Source organism: Watersipora subatra, chromosome 3 (genome assembly GCF_963576615.1).
Source record: "Watersipora subatra chromosome 3, tzWatSuba1.1, whole genome shotgun sequence".
Lineage (NCBI taxonomy): Eukaryota > Metazoa > Bryozoa > Gymnolaemata > Cheilostomatida > Watersiporidae > Watersipora > Watersipora subatra.
In genome coordinates this window covers 41,849,923-41,868,043 of record NC_088710.1, presented here as the reverse complement: position 1 = coordinate 41,868,043, position 18,121 = coordinate 41,849,923, and the positions used below count along the sequence as shown (strand labels likewise).

The window sequence follows — 18,121 nt, the reverse complement described above, 5'->3', positions numbered from 1 at the left end:
AAGGAAATGCAGGAATTAGTGGAATCAGATGATTAAACTTATACATACACGTTACAGAAACCGTGTGAAAGGAGATTTGTATACCACTGAATATTGAGCCAAGGTGCATCAGAGTTTCTTAGAACTAAATCAGATTAGAAATAACAGCACAACAACAGCTACAGATGAATATTACAGTGATTACATTGTTACTGGCCTTTAAAAAGTACTACTTTAGCATTTTATGCCACAAAGATGCACCTTGCAGTTTGAATGTAGGATTTTAGCATAATGATGCTGTCGGAGATCATAAAACGACTGAAAAAGGTTTTTCATCAATGACGCAGCGGTTGGATATGCCATCTGCCGTGTCTGTAAGGTGTTTCCCAAGGCATAACACATCACTAGATCTTACACTACTGATAACATACACCACACAATGGAGTGGATCTGGTTTTGTATTAATACGCAAGTATCCATCTGCAACTAGCAGGATCCTGATGACACCGTCTGATGAACGCACCAATCCTCCATTGCTTTGTAGCTCGAGTAAAGTATAGAGATGTCGGTACTGGATACTTGACTTAGTGGTAACCAGCGACTGACGGCCAATGTCACGACAGCACTTTAGTTAGCTTTTGCATAATGTAGCCAGCTATATAGACTATACTGTTACAGAAATTTGACATCTGAAATCATTGTGAGCTCCACAAACTGACCAACTTCTGGAGTAGCCTGTATGATGAGAATCTCGTTTTGAGCAGTAACATTACCTGTCTTACCTGCATCTGATTTTGCACCACATTTGCTGATAAGTTTGCGAAAGGTAGCCTTAAACTGAGTAACAGTAGGATTATTGTTCCAACCACCTAAGCAAAAGCATCAATTATAACAATTACATATAATTAGCAAAGATGAATGTCTTATTCACATAAACATAGTACCCTTAAGATACAACAATACAACTAATAAAATAAGCGAGAATAAAACAGGTCAAAAAGCTACCATATCGCTATGTAAAATGAAAATGTGACAATTTTCACTGGAAGTCATTCACACACATCTTAGGCATAAAGCTTAACGGAAATTTCTTAATCAAGCATGACTCAAAAATGGATTGCATCCATGAGATTATTTCAATAGAAATGACAACAAACAAATTGCAGAAATACTGCAAAGATGTACTAACCACTGCCACAGATGCATTACTAGAGAAATTCACATCAACATCCTCTAAGCTGCAGACATATTCATAAGCACTTGCTGTGGTCTGTCAGCACAGCTGTCACTGTTTTGCTGTTTGAGGTTTCTGAGTTCTTTTTTAGATATATCTACTTTAAGTTGAACCTTGCAGCACTGTTCTTGACAATATTGCTTTGAATTCAATCATTGAAAAGCACCATTTAACATTGAAAAATATTGTCTTTAAATGACTTCAGTCAAAAATTTTAACCTGTTTTGTCAAAACATGAATCATTGAAATGTTCATTGCAGATAAGGGCTCGAGGATCAGGCTTATTCACTCTTCTGCGGTTGCGATACCATTGTAAATAACGAGAGTTCTCAGTTGCTTTGTTTGGAAATCTAAAAATTAAAATGAAACTGTAGTAGTTAGTTAGTAACAGTAGTAATAACAATAGTATTATACTCTTATCTCCTTACTGCTAGCTATATCCAGATACAACAATAAATAATATTATAGGCACTACAAACATTTTTTCAAACATAAATATTTAGAAATAATCTAATGGTTTGTAGTTCCAAAATATTAATATAATAAAAAATACCAAATTTAAATAATAAAAAACCTTCGTTCTGAAGGAAATAAAATTTCACTCACTAGCTTATAAATTTATCTAATCACCGAGCACATACAGTCAAACTCGTACGCTCAGTAGTGACACTGGTCGACTCTCACTCACCCTGTGACTAGTGTAGTAGAACTAACTAGTGGCAGTACTAACTAGTAGTAGCTCAACTAGTAGTAGTCGTAGACTTTAGCAATAGTAATAGAACTAGTAGTAGAAGCGACCCACTTGTGAAATGTCATGCCCTTTCCTTTGAAAGTCCATTTCTGCGGTTTTCGCAGTTCATAGAATAGCATTGCAATAGCACTGTGCACCTACACCCTTGCTCTCTCTTACATAAATTATTAGTAGTAATCTCAGTAGTCTGTTCCTTTGATTTAGTGGTGTATTCGTGATCTTCCATAGCTGTTAAACCTGAAATTAGATTTCTTTCTCACATTGAACACAATGGAATTAACTCAAATGCTAACTGAACATGGCGTCGGCCGGATTTCCGTACTCACGATTGACCTCTGCCATTCCAGGGGTTTTGAGTTCAATGGTTTTTAATAAAAATTAGTAGATGTTTCTTAAATGTCGTAGCAATATTGAGACCCTACTGTAAAAACCATAGATATATTATAAACCTATATATATCTATGGTTTATATATCTATGGTAAAAACATTAAAGACAGACTTGATTCATTTAAGCACAGGCTATTTTTGAATCATTCCAACAAACTGAGCAAACGTGCGCGACTCTAGTACAGTGTTTATTTGAAAGCCCAGAACCGCAGGCTGCGTATCACGTGACAAGAAACAGTTGGGGATCGAAAAAACAGCTGCCCAGCTGTGTTTAAAGGTTGACTTGCAACAAAATTCACATTACAGTTATTTGGTATCAAAAGATTCACCATGTCTTACTCTGTTGTGTTGTAGGTGCCAAATATGTGGAAATGTGATTACAGACTCTTAAAATCTCAATAACGAAAAGCCGCCGTAGATTGGAATCTCTATATTTCTCTGACGTTGTCATGAAATTTATTTATTGTCTTGTCATGTGATGTTCTCACGTGAATTGAAAGGCCAATAAAAAGCTCAATATAAAACTTATCGTAGCACTAGTTTATGACAAACACTTCGGGTTTTACCGAAGATCCCGTATCAAATGTAAATGCTCGCTACTTAAAGGTTGACTTGCAACAAAATTCACATTACAGTTATTTGATATGAAAATATTCACCATGTCTTACTCTGTTGTGTTGTAGGGGCAAAATATGTGGAAAGGTGATTACAAGCTCTTAAAAGCTAAAAAACGAACAGAAAATCGCAGCCATACGAGACCGCTGTAGTTTGGATTCCCTTTCCAAAACGGCTCAAATGTGATGTAGTTGTGAGAGATGGTTTTTGTTTACACTTTCATGCAACCTTATTCGTCGAAATATTTTCACAAAAATACTTCACGCATTCAACAAAACTATGTCTATTGTTATTACGCGTCTGTTTTATCGTCATCGTAATGCTGTCACTTTTAGCACTGATATCTTATAACTTACTGTAAAAAATCGTTTAATTTTTTAGCCTTAGCTTGAAGGAGTACATATCATTGTCTGATAATCATGACGAGCCTGTTGGTCACTTGTGATAATCGAAAAGTGCTGCAGAAATTATTTGCGAAGTATTGGGTCACATGATCAGATTACGACTTGCCAATTAGACCAGGCCGAAACAAAACTGTAAAGTAGCGAGCATCTATATTTGATACGGGGTCTTCGGTAAAACCCGAAGTGTTTGTCATAAACTAGTACTACGACAAGTTTTATATTGAGCTTGGTATTGGCCTTTCAATTCACGTGAGAACATGCGTGACAAGACGATAACCAAATTTCGTGGTTACCTCATCGAAATAAAGAGATTCCAATCTACGGCGTCTTTTCGTTTTTCAGCTCTTTAAGAGCTTGTAATCATATTTCCACATATTTGGCTCTTACAACACAACAGAGTAAGACATGGTGAATCTTTTGATACTAAATAACTGTAATGTGAATTTTGTTACAAGTCAACCTTTAACAGGTTTGTTTCGGCTTGGTCTAATTGGCAAGTCGTAATCTGATCATGTGATCCAATACTTCGCAAATAATTTTTGCAGCACTTTTCGATTATCACAGGTGACCAACAAACTCGTCATGATTATCAGACAATGATATGTACTCCTTCGAGGTAAGGCTAAAAAATTAAACGAATTTTTAAGGTAAGTTATAAGATATCACTGCTAAAAGTGACAGCATTACAATGACGATAAAACAGACGCGTAAGAACAATAGACATGGTTTTATTGAATGCGTAAAGTATATTTGTGAAAATATTTCGACGCATAAGGTTGCATGAAAGTGTAAACAGAAACCATCTCCCACAGCTACTTCACATTTTAGCTGTTTTGGAAAGAGAATCCAAACGGCGGTCTCGTGTGGCTGCGATTAACTGTTCGTTTTTGAGCTTTTGAGAGCTTGTAATCACGTTTCCACATATTTGGCACCTACAACATAACAGAATAAGACATGGTGAATTTTTTCATATCAAATAACTGTAATGTGAATTTTGTTGCAAGTCAACCTTTAAGCTCGTGTGAATCCTAGTTATGAGAGCAACAATGACAACAACCTATCATATTGAAACATTGATGAAAGACTTTGACATGGGTAACAAAGAGACTTGAAAGATTAAGATTGCTGTTAAGATCGAAATCTCGCCTAATACACCCTCAACTTGGATTCTGGAAAACCGTATGTATACAAGCTGAAAACAGGTAAATACGAAAAAAATAAAACGCTGACAAATTTAAAGTTAGGTTTAGTAAAATGTATACTTGCATTTAGCTTTTTGTGTACTTACTTAATAAACTATATCCATTTAAGGTTAATTCGAAGTTTGTCACGTTGCATCCAAAGTCTAGTGTTGAAGTAAATTTTACTAGACAAGGATAGACGACTCCCAACTCAAGATCGAGTTCACGCAAACTCGATGAGTCAATGCACAGACTCGGGGGTGAGCCGATAACAGACTCGTGGGTGAGCCGATAAACAGACTCGAGGGTGAGCCGATAAACAGACTCGAGGGTGAGCCGATAAACAGACTCGCTGGTGAGCCAATAAACAGACTCGTGGGTGAGCTGATAAACAGACTCGAAGGTGAGCCGATAAACAGATTCGTGGGTGAACCGATAAACAGACTAAAGGGCGAGCCAATAAACAGACTCGATGGTGTCTTTTCTCAACTGTTACACCCTAGCAAGCCAAGCGCAATAATTCTTGATGTTCGGTCAATAGTACTTATAGTGAATGCAGCTATGATATGCTGGCTAGTGTCACAATATAAAGTCAGAAACAGTGACAAGAATTTTATACACCATTTGATTTAGAAAATCAAGCAGAGCTATTGTAAAGAATGCAGTATCTTTATTGGTGGTATATCTCACAGCACCAAGCAGTAACACAACAGAAAGGAGAAAACTGACAGGTTATATAGCAAATCTAGGAAAAAATCTACAACTGATTGGCTGCACAGTAATTAGGTCAACCATTGCCACAATAAGATATTGCGAATACAAAAACGATAACATTTGTCACTAACTAATCACGCAATACGAGTATTAATAATTTTTTTAGTATTTGTATAGTAGCATGCAAATCTTCAAATTTGACTGAATTGCGACGAACGTAATATAGATCCATTGATTCAGCAATTTGAAGCTGCCGGATTATAGGCTTAGAAAAGACGTCATCAACTCTCTGACGCATGCTGACTGTCTATAAATACTAGTGCATACTGATTGACAGTTCATTCGCTTTTACAAGCATGAAGCACTTGTGTACTTTTTGAGACTTTTCTTGTAGTAAGGAGCGTGACCTACAGAGGCATGCTCGTGTACACAGACACCGCTGTTCCTCCTGCGATGAAGTGTTCTCCACCCAGCCTCTCCTGCAAGCGCACATCTCTGCTGAGCACCGGAGAACACAGTCTACCCAAACTGAAACCCAGAGACCGAGGGCATGTTCACCCCGTCACCAACACCATCACCGAGGGCAATGCTACACAAGGCCACGACAAGACTGACGGCCGTACTAGAGGCCAGCCCGTAACACTTGCCCTACTCCACGGCATGAAGTGGAGTCCAAAATCGTTCGCCTGCGGGTAGACCCTATCGGGGATGACAGTGACCCTCTCGGGCTACTGGACTCACCAGTCAAAATCGATTTCTAAGTGTCAGTAGTCCCACCAACCACCTCGGCCCTTTCCAGGGTCACCATTTCTATTTTAAGGGTTTTGTTCTGCGGCGACAATGGCGGAAACTCAGTGTCGTACTTATCATCCACTTTTTTTACAGTCTATTGAATGCATTGCGTTAACATCCCTCACTCCGCTGTTAGCTACCATGTCTGTCTCAAAAGTAAGAACTGCATTACACTACATACAATACTGCATGTGTTTAGTATTCTTATCTTTTATTGCAGATCATAACCACCAAATGGGAAACAAAGGTTAATATACTTTTTGATATTAACATAAATACAATACATAAATAAAATTTCAACATTTTTACCAGGCAGTTTACATTAGATAATTTCCATAGGTTCCTATGGCCTTCCATACGATATGGCCTTCCTTCTTAGCACGCGCTGCTAAGATGCAAGTCAAGCTACAGACAGCAAGCCATGTAGGGTGCACTATAATAGTCTGTCTTTACAAACTGGTTTTTTTGCGGAGTTGTCTCCATTGAGCGGAGCGAGCAAAACAACAGCTGGTTACAATATGCCCTGCACCTGATTCATCAGCTGCACTAAAAGGGAGTTGTTCGCTTCCGTCTATGCGACTTGGCTGCGATGTTATGTCGGTCGCTCCATTGGTAATCATAACGGATTTAGCCCAAAAATTTATGTAGAAAAAATAAGATCAGAATGTTAACATTAACATATCTTTTAACTGCAACTGAGGTTGCAAAAAGTCATATTGTAAGGGCTTGATCTGGCTAATGTTGCACTTCTGTAGCAGAGGCCATGGTACCTGAATTTCGACATCGAAATATCCTATCGATTTATAATCTAACTACACGTAGCTGCATTGCCAAGGTAATAAAAAAGTCTTTGGACAGAAAATTGATTTGTATTTAACATATAAGAACATTTAACCATTTTAACTTTCAAACTACATATCATGAGAGAAGTTTTTTGTGTAGTTGAAATGAATTGAGAGAAAAATAAAAACAATTGTAAAGGTTTTAAAACTTTGTCAAACCACTGCAACTTTCAAGCTATTAGCCTGGCATATTGCCAATGAAAAATTCCACCAAGCTAGTTAATAAGCTCTAGGTTTCTGGAAAATTATAGATCCTATTGGATAACCTCTGTTTCCGATTGAGTGAGTATCCGGTTTGACTCGCTGATTTCTTGTGCTGTCATTTTTACGTAGCTACTACGTGTTGTGTTTACAATTATTATAAAATAATGCACCTTCCCTACAACCAACCAGGGACTCCGAAGCTAAGAGTTGTGGGAATGAAAGAAAGTGGGAATGATGAGTGAAGAAGCAACAACATTTATTATTTTATCTCTCTAACAAAATTAAAAGTATACTACACCGCAACTAATAGCCTAATTATAGCTAACGAGCCCTATCATGGTCCGAAGTATATACATACGTTCAAACTATAGCTAACAAGCCCTATGGTCAGGAGTATATACATTCATGGATACTGGAAAGGTTTAGTTGGATGGTGGAATTGGATATAGTAGGACATGTAGTACCGTCTAATAGTAGTTGGATATACTATTAGACGGTACTACATGTAGATGGATGGAACTTCAGTGCAAACACGCACACAACATCAGTTTGGGTTTCTATGTTTTCAGCGAGCTGACTAAATTTTATTGTAACAGGAAACAGTGGTTATCCAATAGGATCTATAATTTTCCTAGGTTTCTAATGCTGATAGGCCATGACATTGCATCAGCATTGTTGTCCAGCTGCACTATTCTAATCTACTATATAAACGGCAATAGTTGTCTGTGTATCTGTGTATGTAGATGTATAAAACGATCTTTATAAAACAATCTTTCCTTTTTTTGTCGTATGAATTTTGGTCGTACGAAGTGAACTGCATTGATATGAGTAGTAACAGTAAATAAGTTTTAGAGCGGTCTTTCTTTTTCCATACAGTCGTACGAAGCCAACTGAATTAATGTGAGTATGTAGTAAATATCGTAATTTTGGACTATTAGCTGCTACTTTTGTCTGACGATTTGAGCCAAGGGGCTTATATAAAGGTGCGGCGGTTCTGTTGTTTTTCTTTCACCGCTAGGGCGCATTAACCAAAATCTCCGGTTAGCATGCCTCTTTACAGTGCCCATCGACACTGTTCTGTTTTAAACAGCAAAGTTGTTGCTGTGTTAAAAAGTAGAGTTGCTCCGATTCTATTATCGGAATCGGTATCGGTGCCGATATGGGTGTTAAGTATCTGAATCGGTATCGGCCAATCTGTTTTTAAAAAATCGGAAACTTCAGATACTTTTTACAGGTTCTATAATTTTAATATTTAGCAGAAAACCGTATTTTAGCCTGCTACACTAATAACAAATCATCAGCTGCAAGTTCCTTCTTTTTACTTAATGAATTCCGAGCCAGTCACACAATCTATTTCATGTCTATAGCCTAATAAACATCCACACAGCTGAGGAATATTTTGGCTTTAGTCAGGACGTAATCGCAAAGTGCGGTATTCCCAATTACAGCGATATGGTTTATTGCAGTCAATCACAAACAAAAGAACAATGATGAGAAACAAGAATGCGGTGTAATGTTTTTAATTACTAGCATTACAAAAGTAATTTGAGCAGCCGATGCATAAAGTTATCTATCTCTCTCTTGATCCTGACTTTATGATTTATCGGTATATAGTCTATCCTCCATCATATGCGGCGAGTGAGTCCTTCTTCAGTACTACTGGCTACATTTATAGTGATGGAAGATAAAGACGTCTCACGAAGATAATTGAATCATTAATTAAACGAAACATTTATTTGCTCTAAACATGTACAGGCGCAGAAGTTTGTTCAGCAGTAGAAGAAAGATTTACCCTACAGGATGAAAATATTCGATAGTTATAAGAAATTCGCGGTTTCGCGAGCAGTGAATTCCACGAATTATTAAATTCCGCAAATAATTAGTTCTATTTTTAATCACAAGAGAGAATAACTACTGCCTCAAAATTAAAAACTAGCCGCTAGGCATACATACTAAACGTAGTTGAGTTTCAAAACCTTTTTAAAATCATTGCTACAATCATTGCTCTAAAATCATTGCCAATGCATCACATTTCTTTACAAAACGAGTCAAGGTTGTCACAAGATATGCAGAATGGCGTCATCGCAAAAATAGCCGCTATGCAGAAGTACTAAATGTAGCCAAGTTCCAAAACTTTTTTAAAATCATCGCCGGGGCTTCAAGTTTTATTGCCATTGCATTGAACTTCTTTACAAAATTATTCAAGGTTTTCACAAGTTATTCAGCATGGCTTAGTCATCGCCAAAATCTCTCCTACAGTCTTTTGACATTGAAATCAACTCCATCAATCTCTAATACCGTAGTTGAGGACCATAAATAACCTGATCTGGACATTATGGTATGTATTTGATTTGCAATGCAGATACATTTTTCCATAATTAACTGCGTTAGTTAATTCTTTTGTTTAAAAACTGATCACTTTCATTAAATACTTCAGCTATTGTTTTTGTACTTCCTTAACACTTATTAATATCTTTTTGTTTTTGTGTTTACTGCAGATTGAGAATGAAATATAACCTATTCTGATTACTAAAACTAGAGACAAGTAGAAATATTCATCAAGGCAGGAATATTGGCAAGAGAAGCAACCAGTCAGCCTAGACCCCTTCATCAACAACAACTCCTTGATATCGCTGCAGCAAACATGAGTATATTATATATTTCATTTCATGTATATTTGCACTAGCTGTAAAACGTATCACAGATTTCCATTGTTCTCCCCAACATTATTGACATATATGGCTGCATATATGTATGCACTAGCTGTACTACCCGGCGTTGACCGTGTAATAGAAGAGTCTTTGGACAGAAAATTGATTTGTATTTAACATATAACAACATATCATGAGAGAAATGTGTCGTTTAGTTGAAATAAATGAGGAGAAAAATAAAAACAACTGTAAAGGTTTTAAAGCTTTGTCAAACAACTCTACCTTTTAAGCTAGTAGCCTGGCCTATTGCCAATAGAAAACTCCACTAAGCTAGTTAATAAGGTTAGGCTTCCAATGACAGTAAGCAATGACTTACCATTTTGCATTGTTGTCCAGGTCAGCTGTTTTAATAATAGCTATAGCTGGATTTCCAACAGAGAGATATACAGACTTTGAGAAATATATATATAGATAGACACTGTGTCCTTGATAATATATTAGTGCCCAACGGTATCACAATACTGCGACTCATGGATAGTGTGATCAGGGCAAAAAATTTCAGTAAACTGCATATTTGGAGTTGTTTTACAGTATGAAAGACAACTCTCGATAATCATCTTGCTGTGGATGAATCTGTTCCAGTGGACGGGTAATGCAGCTAGCGGTTTGGGGCCAAGCGTCATTCGACGATGCACGGGAGATCTTTTTCGCCCCGAGTGCAGCGAGAGTATCAAGGCGCGGCTTTCCATATGAATGAGTTGGCGAGTGTGAAGCGATTGATTGCGAGGCGGGCCGATTGATTGCGAGTGCGCAGCGATTGATTGCGAGTCGAGTGCAAGAGCGCGATGGTCAACTGCTCGGCGGATAAAGACTGGTAAGCCAAGGCGGGGGCTCGGCGGCAGAAATGCACGATCGTCAACTGCAAATATAGACGGGTATGAAGGGATGCAAGAATCTAGACACATAAATCTAGAATATTTACTAGATTTTACACTCATTTAGCTGTAGAACACATTGCAGATTTCCTTTGTTCTCCCCAACATTATTGACAGGTATATGTGTATATTCAGGGCAACAATTTCAGTAGACAATTTACATAATAATAAATCAGGGAAACAATTTCAGTACATTGCATATTTGGAGTTGTTTTAGTTTATGAAAGACAACTCTCAATAAACCTTATGTTGCACGTGAATCTGTTCCTGCAAGGCAGGTAATGCAGCTAGTAATAGCTATTGCTGGACCCAAACAGACATACTTTGAGAAATATATATATAAAAGATTAACTGAAAACAATGAGTGAGCCAGCAATAAAACTCAATTTACTTTAGAACAAATAAAACTGACTGATGCAACAATACAAATAAAACTGAATGAGCGCCCAAATAACAACCTGTTTATTTGCTGTTGTTGCCTCGGCTCTTAAGTTTTATTAAAGTTTACCGCAGAGACTGGTATCTGGTTCAATGTTTTTATTTTACTTTTTCTACAAACATTTTTGGGCCAAATCCGTTATGATTACCGATGGAGCAACCGACATAACATCACAGCCAAGCCGCATAGACGGAAGAGAACAACTCCCTTTTAGTGCAGCTGATGCATCAAGTGCAGTGCATATTGTCACAACTGTTGTTTTTTCTTGCTTCGTTCGACGGGGGACAACTCCGCAAAAACAACAGTTTATTAAGACAGGCTAGGTCCACTATTCCCAATAACTGTCATCATGGTAGCTTCAATACTTGTCGATCTCGTATCTTCACTAACTGTCGACACGGTAGTCGCATTAATGATTAACATTGGATTTCTAACAATTGTTTGGATATTATTATTAGGAATACCCATTGGGTCTGGTTCAAATAGTATTGGATCAATTTTTTTACAGAGTTGATTGTATCGGTGCAGTGAAAATTAAACACTATGTAATAAAAGGTTAATTTTTGGCAGATATCTCTACTATCTAGATGACGATGATCTGAACCAACAAATAGGTCTTGTTTTGTGTTTGATGGAGCTGATGAGAAATTGTAAACAATAGTTTGTTGCGTAGCTCAATGTTATTCTTACGCCTGGTGAGAGAAAATAGTAAAGTGAACAGAAGAGTGAGAGGCTCTGTTACCGAATGCGAAGGCTGTCAAAGACTGAATATTTGTCTGATAAATACATTGTAGCACACTTTTGAGACAGTCGGGTGTAAAACATGAGGACACATTCCTTTTCAGCTCTTCTACCGAGTGCGACAGCGAGATCATACAACAAGAGATCATAGATAGAGGTTTGTTCTCCATGTCTAATTTTGCTTCATTAAACTGCCAAATAACGTTTGTTTTCTGGTGTGTGTCCATTTTCATTAGCTTCCTGACCACCTATGTATTGGTTCCCTCCTAAATTATTTAACATGTTTCACACGCGGTGCTGAAATGAACGATGAAAGCCATGTTGAAGGTGTGTAAAATGTGTGCATTTTAAAAAGGAAACATTGTGTTTAGCATTATATGAATTGTTTCATTTTGCATTGCGACATTTTGTCAACAAAATATCAAAATGGCAAGTTCAGTCTGTAAGGAAGGCAAGTGTATGACATTGTGAACAGTTTGCAACATGTTTTATTCATAGCTATTGTTATTAACTTTGCAATACTTATTCGCACATTGATAAGGCATTTCAACTGACAGTTCATTAGCTTTCGTACAAAAAACTTCATGGAAACTAGTATACAGGCTACTCTGTAACAATATAATTAGTGTTGTGTGTTTGTTCTACTCTTGCTTGTACAAGATTAAGAGTAGTAGCAGTACGCTGAACCCCCCCCCCCCCCCATCCATTAGTTGTGACTGCTTCCGTGTGTCCATATTCTTCAGGATTTTTTACTCCTCATGCCATCCTGCTATTGGCGACATTGCTGTCAACGATGAAGACTACTTCTGCTTACATGATGAAGATTGTCTTTATGATACTGTTATTAGCTTTTATCTGAAGCACCTTAAATACCAGGTATGAGTTGAAACTGCATTGTTCGACGATAGATAGTAAACTGTTTACAATGATTAAAAACAGTTTAACCATATAAAAACGTGATGAAACTCTTTTTAATCAGTTTAATCATGTGTAGTATACATATTTTATATAGTAGCCAGGGTTCCTTAAGGTTGACCTGCAATAAAATTTACATTACAGTTATTTGGTATCAAAAGATTCACCATGTCTTACTCTGTTGTGTTGTAGGTGCCAAATACGTGGAAATGTGATTACAAGCTCTTAAAAGCTCAAAAACGAAAAGCCGCCATAGACTGGAATCTCTTTATTTCGATGACGTAGCCATGAAATTTGGTTATTGTCTTGTCACGTGATGTTCTCAAGCGAATTGAAAGGCCAATAAAAAGCTCAATATAAAACTTATTGTAGTACTAGTTTATGACAAACACTTCGGGTTTTACCGAAGACCCCGTATCAAATATAGATACTCGCTACTTTACAGTTTTGTTTCGGCCTGGTCTAATTGGCAAGTCGTAATCTGATCATGTGACCCAATACTTCGCAAATAATTTTTGCAGCACTTTTCGATTATCACAGGTGACCAGCAGGCTCGTCATGATTATCAGACAATGATATGTACTCCTTCGAGATAAGGCTAAAAAATTAAATGAGTTTTTACGGTAAGTTATAAGATATCACTGCTAAAAGTGACAGCATTTACAATGACGATAGAACAGACGCGTAATAACAATAGACATAGTTTTATTGAATGACTAAAGTATATTTGTGAAAATATTTCGACGAATAAGGTTGCATGAAAGTGTAAACAGAAACCATCTAACACATCTACATCACATTTGAGTCGTTTTGGAAAGAGAATCCAAACTACGGCGGTCTCGTGTGGCTGCGATTAACTGTTCGTTTTTTAGCTTTTAAGAGCTTGTAATCACATTTCCACATATTTTGCACCTACCACACAGCAGAGTAAGACATGGTGAACCTTTTGATACCAAATAACTGTAATGTGAATTTTATTGCAAGTCAACCTTGAAAGGTTGATGCGCAGTTGACGAAGCTCTAATTTTTTTTCTTGTGTTATCGTTAGCATCGTTAGCGATAATTTTCTGGTTACGGTGTAAGTTTAACGCTTGATTACACCCTTTCACGGGCGTGCAGGTGGGGTGACATGCGGTAGGGTGGTGTTGTGAGGCTGTGAGGTGTTGTAGCGGTAAAGCATCGGTGTTGGAGAGGTGAAGATATTTATTAAGTGTTCGGAGAAAGTGAGAATTACATTGAATATATATACGTGGGGTAGAGTGGGTTGGTGGCGAGAAATATAACGTATTGTGTTGAGATGGAGAGTGGTTTTCCGAAGCTGGTGTTCGGTGAGCACGGTGATGGCTCGTGGGAAAGATTTATAGAAGAGATGAATTTGTATATTGAGAGTGCTGTCGAGAGGAGAGGTTATATAGATGATGATGGCGACAGAGTGCCTAATATGAGAGGTAGAGCTAGGTTAGTGCCACTATTGAGAGCTATTGGGCACAGCGGTAGAGAAGTATTGAAGAGCAGGGTTTAACGTAGATGGTGCAAATTCTACCTATGAAGAGGCAGTGGAGGTTTTGCAGGGTTATTATGGTAGACAAGAGAGTATGTTCGTGAAGGGGCATAAGTTTCTGATGGCTAGGCAGGCACTTGGAGAAAGTGATAGAGAGTACTTACAACGGATAGAGAGTTTGAGCAGATATGCTGAGGTAGCGAATAATAATGAAAGGGTAAGGTTTGCCCTTGTAGTGGCAGTTAGCGGGTTGAAGGATAGAGAAATAAGTAGAGATTCGATGAAGAACGCCAATCTGACTTGGGAGTTGTTACATGAGGCATTGAGGGCTCGTGAGATGGCAAACAATTCGGATAGATTCTTGAGAACTGAAAGCAGAAGTTCTGACTTAAAAAGTGAGGTTAAGATGGAGGTAGCAAAGAGGTCAGAGTTTGATAGCCGTGCGCAGTACCGGAGTAACGGTAGAGATAGAAGCTACGATTCAGCGGGTAGATCTTCCCCTAAAAGTGGTAGAAGGTATTATAGTAATAGTAGTGAGAAACGTGATACAGACGCTCCCCTACTTACGAACATTCGAGTTACGAACAACGGTACATACGAACATGTCTGCGCGTAGGTCCGATGCTATTACCGATGTATTAGCGGCGGAAAGAATCACAACTCAGAAGAACCACCCAGCATCCACCTTCCTCGGCCCAGTTCGTTGCAGTGCATAAGTGCGTGAACGTATCTCCAGTTCGCAAAGAACTTTTTTTATTTTCACAGTACGTATTGTAAATGAATTTGTCGGCCTTTACTTGGCACGATCTAGACTAATAAAGAAAAGAGAGTGTGTGTGTAGTTTCATTCAGCTTTTTATTAGCGAAGGAAATTTCACTAGCCGAGAAGCATACCGCAATCTGCTCTGCTCAACTATGTGAGAGCGCTCCTTTATATACAATAATATCAACCGTTCCGACTAACGGCGAATGGTAAGAACACCGGCTAACAAGGTGAATAAATAGGACCGCTAGCGTGTTGGTATGACAACAATATAAGTGATGATAAGTGACAGTGTTATGATGGGATATCAGATATAGCAATAGCATAACGAGTGAAACAATGATATAATAAAAGGACAACACATACAAAAAAATAAGACAACAACAATAAGTGATAGCATAATGATTAAAACAACGATATAATAAAAAGGACAACACATACAATAAATAAGAAATGCAGCGTCATGGCCCGGCGTCCACCACAGTATTCTCTCCATTTTAATAAATATTTTTTCAGTACAAACCAATACAGGTTACTTATACAAGCCTTAAACATACTTATATAAACCTTCAATATACTTATATAGGGCTTAAACATAAATTATAAAACCAAATTTAGCACCTAAGCAACTTACGAACAAATTCACCTTACGAACGATCGTTTGGAACGTAGCTCGTTCGTAAGTTGGGGAGCCGCTGTACTAGTAGGTATGGGACACATAACAAGGTCGGCAGTGTAATAAGGACAGTGGCAGTAGGAAGTATAGAGACAATAGCAGGGGATGGCACCACAGAGCTGGGAGTTGGCATAGGCCCAGACCTATCTAGCTAGTGCCCAAGGCACCAGAGATGTGCAAGTGTCCATGGGATATGATAGAGAACACAGTCATGATGAGGTAAGTGATGGTGCTAAGAAAGTAGCTGAACCAGTATCTATAATAGAAAAGGTTTGCTCTTTTTCAGCTGAGGTATCCAGCAACGGAATGCTAGACAGAGATGGTCATGAGAGAAAGGTAGCAGAGATTGAAAGAGAGGAAAAGGAGGTACAGAGGAAGTCAAAGGAGAAATTGGCTAAGCTAACAGCCATATGTGAGGCAGCAGTCATGGAGTTGGAAAATGTCAAGGCATTCAGGGTAGTTATGCAGGAGTTAGCTGAGGTTCAGAGGAGAATTGCTGGTAGCAGACCTGCACTGGTGGCAGGTAAGGTCGAGCGAGATAGGTCTGGGCCTATGCTAACTCCCAGCTCCGTGGTGCCAACCCCTGTGCAGCCGGTTGAGCCTGCCTCTTATTGGGGAGAGCGAGGTAAAGACAGAAGAAACGGAGTGAAGGTTGAGGAGTCATTACTGACCTAACCAAAAGACTCCGGGCTAGTTGGGGTTGGTGAAAGTAGTGTTGGAGATGTTAGTGGAAGTGGTGCAGGTAGTGACAGTGGTCGAGGTAAAAATATTGGTAGGGGCGGAGGTCAGGGTGATGGAAAAGCCAGTGCAGACTGGCAATGAGGTGGCAGTAATGAGGAGAGTATTTTAGATAGTGGCTCAGAGTCAGACAAGCCAGGGGCATAGCCTATGGAGACTGCCCTAACGGAGTAAGGTAATGAGCAACACAAGGTAAGTTACTACGTATGCTTGTTGGTAGTGATGAGGTGGCCCAGAAGAAAAAGAAAGGACGTTGTATTATGGGATTTGCTAGGCTCAGGCTATATTGGTGTCTGAGCTCAAGGCAGTACAGGTTAGGTTCTGGAAGGTTAGTGGCCCATACAGAAAAAAGAAAAGGGCATGTTGTATAATTGGGTTGGTGGGCCCGGGCTTCGCTAATGTCTGAGGTCATGGTAGTTACGAGAGGTCACGAGAGGTTACAAGAAGTCAAGGAAGTGGTAGTTGAGGGAGCAGTATATAGGACCGGGATCTTCTTCGCTTCAATCTCATGTAATGTAAGTGCATATACTTATACAACATCCCATACTTTATTTACTATAACTACTAAAGATATTCTTGTCAAACAGTGATTACTTGCCAGTAAAAGGTGAGTAGAAATACACAAAGAAGATTTTTTTTGTGCCATGCGCAATTAGCCAAATCAGCCATACAGCTCCGTAAACATAAATCTATGCCTTATTTAATACGGGGCGTATTAAATAAGGCATAGATTTTCCTTAGTCTGTTTCCGCTATCGTCCTGCCATCAACCGTTGGTAGTGGCAGTGAAAATTTAATATATCTGTTTAAATTGATTCCCACAGTTATCTACTATGGATTACATAATACATTATAATCAAGTTCTACATTCTAACAAGCCTTACTAACGGAAAAAACCGATAATCCAGTTTTTATGAAATGTAGAGCACCATCTACAAACAGTCAGATAGGTCCGTAGCAAAGCTATTAAAGTCATCGTAGCAACTCACAGTGTTTACTGTATGCAAATACCACACTAAATGCTTGATAAAAATTGCTAGTGAGTCGAAATAACAAAGAACTTCAAGTTGCAAAGAATCTCAAGCCCCTGAACAAACTAAGGTGAGGTAATAACAAACTCATTTACTTAATATGTACTTCGATAAATAATCAAACGATTCATTAATCAAAGATTGAACGCATTGAATTGCTCATTGAAAATCTTGCGTTTTCTTCACCTAATCATGCATTTTCCAAAACAAAGCAGCTTCTTGCTTGAGTATTGTTTGTTGGTGTTTACTGTAGTCAGCTCGATCAATGCATAATAGGGGTCGATTATAATGAATCATTGTCAAACTTCTCAGTCCATATTTTACATATTGGTTATAAACTATACAATAAACTACTTTTTGTCATAGCCATTGAATGTATGAAACACTCAGTGTTTCATACACTCAATGGCTTAATTCATTTTGTTTAATTTTTTTAGGCTAAGACGGCAGCACTACATAACATTATTAGCTACTATTACCTACTAGCTACTATACTATTGGGCTTCATAAATAGAATACCTATTGTAAATATTTTTTAATAAACCAGTAGAATTGGACAATTTGTTATATAGCATGCCTTTGCGGATCATTATCAAGACTTAGCTCGCCCATTTACAAAATTGGAGACT

The 18,121-nt window shown here is 38.2% G+C and overlaps 1 protein-coding gene across 1 annotated transcript in view; it reads left to right on the top strand.

Moving 5' to 3' along the window:
• The first annotated feature begins 671 nt into the window (after window positions 1-671).
• The window catches only part of LOC137391377 (tubulin alpha-1A chain), a 50,884-nt gene continuing 33,434 nt past the window's right edge, over window positions 672-18,121 (top strand). Inside the window, exon 1 of the mRNA XM_068077833.1 lies at window positions 672-679. The gene's annotated coding sequence lies outside the window, so the exon portion shown is untranslated. The remainder of the gene's footprint in view (window positions 680-18,121) is intronic.